We start from the raw sequence: 6,000 nt of genomic DNA on the forward strand, positions 1-6,000 counted from the left end.
CAATGGGACCGAAATTCCTTTATTCCGGTTATCTGGAATAGCCACTTGAGTGACTGACTTGAAAATTCTCTGATTCAAGGGAGTAATGTCGCTTGTTACCTCGTAATCGGCGATCATGGTTACTTCGCTAAAATCTAGAAAAGCATCAATCATAATGTACCATGTTCCAGCCTGAGGCGTTTTGAAATCACAGTTTTCATCATTACCTTGCAGGTATGGGGCGCAATCGAAATTATGTTTGGTAGGACGGTGTCCGCGGCTTACATAGAGATCTGCATCACCGATTCCGCCAGATAACGTAACACTTAGATCTTTTGCGCTTGGTGGTACGTCAATTCGGTAAAATAGTTGCTTTTGTTGATCTGCCGAAAGACTTAGCCCGGAAACGAGCTTGCCTTTATATAAAACTGCCTGTTTATTATCAACAGGTTCAGTTCCTGATATAACGGCTTTCACTGCTGCTGAGGCATCAAGAATTCCAGAACCACAGAGCTCTCTTGAACACTGGTGACGAAATACCAAGGGAAAGGGACGAGCTGTATCTTGCAGAATATTTTTTACTTCAGCAGGTTTCAGAAATGGGTTAATTGAATATACCAATGCAGCAACTCCTGCTACATGAGGGGCAGCCATGCTAGTTCCTTGATACCAGCCGTAATCGTCACTCTCTGGAGCACGCTCACCTGAGTCAATGGTAGATAAAACACCATTTTCTACTACGGCAGTCTCACCACCTGGTGCAGTGATATCGACAGAAGGACCAAAATTAGAATAATACGCTCGGCCACCATCGCGTTTATTGGCTGCAACCGTGATAACACCATCACAACCAGCTGGTGAAAAGTCTTTTACATTGCGATTATCGTTACCTGCTGCAACAACAATGGAGGAGCCTGCATCTAAGATATCATTTATGGCCTCTTGGTACGTTCGAGAGCACTTACCTAGACCACCAAGACTTAAATTTAATACTTTTGCAGGGCTTTTATTCAAAGGAACACCGGGAACAAAAAGACCAGCAGCCCAACGCATACCATCAGTAATATCAGAGGTGTAGCCTCCACATCTGCCAAGTACCCGAACAGGTAAAATTTTTGTTGAAAATCCAATACCAGCTACACCTAAAGCGTTATTGTTAACTGCAGCGATAGTCCCTGCGACATGAGTTCCATGCCAGCTACTGGTTACTTCATGCAAGGGAAGAGGGAGGCCATAAAAATCTTCTCCACAAGCTCCTGCAGGTGAAAAGTCACCAGGATCATATGCTATTCCGTCTCGTTGACTGGCATCTTGCGCCACATCTACATCAGAAATGAAATCGTAGCCTGGTAAAAGGTTTGCCTCAAGGTCAATATGCGGCCTTACACCAGTATCAATCACAGCGACTACGGTGATGTGAGCAAAACCTGATAAAAGCTCCCAAGATTGAGGCAGGTTGATTCCACCCTGAGGTTCATAGTAATGCCATTGATAGTTATATCGGTTATCGTTTATTTCTGATTGGTGGACCATCATCAAGTCTGGCTCTGCGTAAAGTACACCATGCTGACTTGAAACTGCGTCTGCAAGTTTTTGGATCTCTGTAACATTTCTCTGCATTCCAAGGTCTAGGACATTAGCACCATTGCTAAGTACTTTTGTACTGAGTACATACCCTCCAGCAGCCTCTACAAACATATGATCATTGCTAATACTAACGGGATCAACAGGTGAAGCGTATTTGACAATTAAGCGATTTGTTCTGCTGGTGAGTTGCGCAATTTCCGTCGAATAAGTACACGGACTTATGAGGCAGTTGACTAAGAGGTAAATATAACTGGAAGAAAATAAAAATTTTAATTTCATCGGTAACCCTTGCACTAATTGCAGCAGGTACACATTAGGCTAGTTGAAAATTACTCTAATACATCGTACTTTTTAATTCTAAAATATTTGAAATTAGCGTAATATGATTCTGTCAGAGTTCATTTTTTCAATGGGGAATGCTTATGTTTCGTACGATGCAAGCCTTTGGTCTGAAAAATGATTGATATGTTGGGTGTTAATATCTCGCCACCTAAGAAATAGCTAGGTGCTTGCGCTCCGTACTGGGGTGAAGATATTTGCCCGACACATCCAAAGATTCATGACCCATGAGTTCGACGATATCATCCCTATGCGCTACATAGGCTTCAGCCTTTTTGTACGTATTCATGTTACAGAAAAAGAGTGATTTGAGTACTTTATTGGATGGTAAAGGCTCCGAATGAACCATTGAGCACTTTTCAAAAAACATAACTATGCTTAAGACCATTAAAATTCAAAGGCTGTAGTGAAAATTGAAGCACCGAACTCACATTAACTAAGTCGACTCGCAACTCGGCGAGACTGGTGCCGAAGGCATGGCACAAACCGAGGAAGTAGATTTTCCCGGTTAGCCCTGCAGCTTCCACAGTTAGATACCCGCATCAGTCTATGAATTTGTCACAGCCTAGCTGGCCAAAGTTATTTTGGAAGACCAGTTCGGTGTAACCCGTCTGATCGAGCCAGTCGTTGGGTATGCGGGCGGAAATATCATTCAATGGAACGTGTCTGGTCTAAAGTAATTTGGTACGAGCCTTCTTTTGCTGGCAGCTATCTTAATGATCCTCCATACCCCTCACGGCGATGACCAAGGACACAAAATAAATAGCGTTTACCTTCAGGTTCAGCAGTTCACCGTTGCGCATCCATGTGTGGATAGCAGCAATCACTAACGGTCTGAACCGATCAACAGACTGGCCTTAATATTGGTCATCCCGATTCCAGCGGTATGTATCGTATTCATAAAGACCGACCATCAGCTTACGTTCATAGTCTCTGGTCAGATATTTGATCTTCTTGCCCTTGTCTTCCGTGAGCCGGTTGACTTCTAGCATTGTGGTTTTCTCCAGATAGCCAACGGCTACAGCTTTGGTCAGAATCCCACGAAGATCATTCATCATCCGGTTACCGCCGGGATGGGCTACGAGATAATTGTTGAGCCACTTTCGCATATCCAAACCGGTGATGCGGGACATAGGCTTATCGATCCACCTAGAGAAATGCCGTGTAATATTTTTCTCGGCTTCATCCGCTGTCACCTACGGAGTCAAGCTCCTAAAATCTCCTTCCATAAACGCTAGTATGGTATTTTATCGATTCCCCCCAATCTCCTTGCGCCGCTCACACTTTTATGCCTAGGGATCGTTGCCTGTTACCACATAACCAGCTGCTGCTCTTGCCATCGTCCTAGCCTGCTCTACGGCAATCTCCCCATGCTTGCCAAGATGGTGCTTACGGTTGGTAACGATAACTGGCGATTTGTACTCGTAGTAAAAATACTCCCCAATCTTGACGCAATGTTCGACTTTCAGTGATCTAATAAGGCATGACTGAACCTACTTTCTGCTATTAAAAGCAGTCCAAAATAAAGATGGTTTCAGCCATGCTCATTGAAGATTTTATCACCACTGTTTACTGCTTGATCAATGATTTGCTTGAAGAACTCTTTCCGGTAGTCTTGCGCAGCTTGATCTGACCACGAAAACTATCTGACAATGAAGGTGGTTGGCGAGTGGCTTGGGCATTACAAAAACAAACATATCTGAAAATACTTTGGCGCACCTCTATTGATACGACAATGCAGCCGCTAAAACATCATGGTTTTCGATATCTCGGGTACGAAAAATAAACGGTTTTATGATGATATAACGTCGCCAAACCAATAACTACTCATAACACCGTCTCTTGTGAACGCATTCTGCGCCAATACCATCTATTATTTATTATTCTCACCAGCTCATGATCATTTGAACGCTATCATTCAGCACCTTGAATCCACTCTCCAACAAGAGCATGGCACCATAGAGAGCTATATCCAGTCTGAAGGCACGAAGTATTACGCCGTCTCCTCCAAGGGTATCTGGATAAGCATGCCAATGATGAGCCACAGCAATCGTCGGTAACTGGTAGCACCGGAGAGCAGAGGAATTACGTCAGAAAAAATACCTCCAGACAACTGACCAGCGTATTTGGTTCTGTCTGCCGTAGTCAGGCGTCACAGTTACAGCCAGCGGAAGCAATCCAGCGTGTTTCCGCTGGATGCTCAATTAAACCTCAATACTGACAAGTACTCTATATAGCATGATGGAAAAAATTGTCAGCGATGTGATGGGGTGCTCTTATGATCGACTATTAAACGACATCGTGAGATGTTGCCCAAGTATGGTTGAAAAACTACAGGCTACGCAACTGGTAGCGGATACGGCTCAAGACTTTGAGGCTTTTTACAAACAGCCAAGGTTAAGATTGAGCAAACAGAAGACCTGCAAATCCTCAGTTTTGACGGTAAGGGCTTGGTGATGCGCCAGGGAAGCAACTAGGAAGAACGCGCAAAAGAGTCAGCAGAAGCTACAAACTAGGATCAGTCCGGGAGAAAATAAAGATCACAGACGAATGGCACAGGTAGCCACCGTTTATACGGTAAGATCCAAGCCTCGAATGGCATAACGACCATGGATATTGATTGGACGCGCGACAACGGTGTTAAATTCCATCCTCCAGCCAGAAATCAGAGAGTGTGGCCAGTGTAGAAAGAGAGACAGAAGCCGTGATAGAAGAAGCTTTCGAGAAAGCGCTCAGGCAAGATCCAGAGAAGACACTGCAGTGGGTCATTGTTATTGATGCCCACCATCATCAGCGGAAACTAATTACCGGGATTATGAAAAATAATGGAGTTAAGGCAACCACTATCATGGACTTTATCCATACTTGGATATCTGTAGAAAGCCGCTAACTGCTTACATGACAAGTGGGATGAGGCTATTGAAAGCTGAGAGACAAAACGGCCACTGAAGATACTCATGGTAGTATCTGATAAGGTGCCACGGAGAATACGGCAAAGTACGAACAAGAGAGGTCTGACAAAACTGGAGGCCATGGATACGTGTGCAGACTATCTGCGAAAAATCCATCACAGTCTCTGCTATGACAAGGCGCTGGATGCTGGCTATCATCTTGCCAGTAGGGTCATTGAGGGAGCTTGCCTCTATTTGATCAATGACCGTATGAATCTATAACCTAGGCAAAGTAGGGATTGCAAGGGGCAGAGGCTGTATTAAAGCTACGCTTACTGGATTCAAGTGGAGATTGGCAGGCGTATTGTAACTTCCATAAGTAATGACCTCACCTTCCTAATCATGGAGAACCAATTAATGGGCCGTCGTAGCAATGGAACCACACCCATTGGAATTTCATCTGTTAACTGATCACGGTGGAGTCTGCATTCCAATTCAATACCTGAAATATCAGGCAGCATCCAGTCCAGTAAAATCAAGTCTGGTTTGTTATCAACTACCATTGAGTGCGCCTTTTTTGCATCAGCGGCTTCTATGCATTGGTACCCATCCATTTCAAGAGCCATGACGACCATTTCCTTAATGGGTGCTTCATCATCAACAATCAGAATTGTTTTCCCGGACATGCGCATCCTACAATATTGAATGAATGCAGATTTATTCAATACCTTTTATTTATATACGAGATGTTAGACTTTTCTTACTCCCCAGAAAAGTCGAACATCCCATGACTTTCAATGACCACAACCAAAACTACCATATGACCAAACTCTGGAAACCCTAGAATAACTCCCAATTTACACGGAGATAACCGACAAGTTAAACATAATTATGTTGCGCTAACGTACACTTTTACACTGTAACCCTTAGTAAGTCAAAGACTTGAAACTTTCATGGCCTCTAAAAAAGTCGAACATCTCGTCTATATGTCAGGTATTACAACGGGAGAATGTTACAGAAAAATGACGCACAGTGAAATTTGGCACGGCCACCGCGGACATGATGGCTGATGAATGATTACAACGAGCAGGCAATGCCAAGAAAAATGACAGCACCAACCCAATGGTTGGCAAGGAAGGCTTTAAAGCAAAGGTCTCTTTCACGACTTCTGGTTAGCCACTGCTGATAGACAAAACATGAAGTA

This window comes from Borostomias antarcticus (genome assembly GCF_949987555.1).
Source record: "Borostomias antarcticus genome assembly, contig: scaffold_63, whole genome shotgun sequence".
NCBI lineage: Eukaryota > Metazoa > Chordata > Actinopteri > Stomiiformes > Stomiidae > Borostomias > Borostomias antarcticus.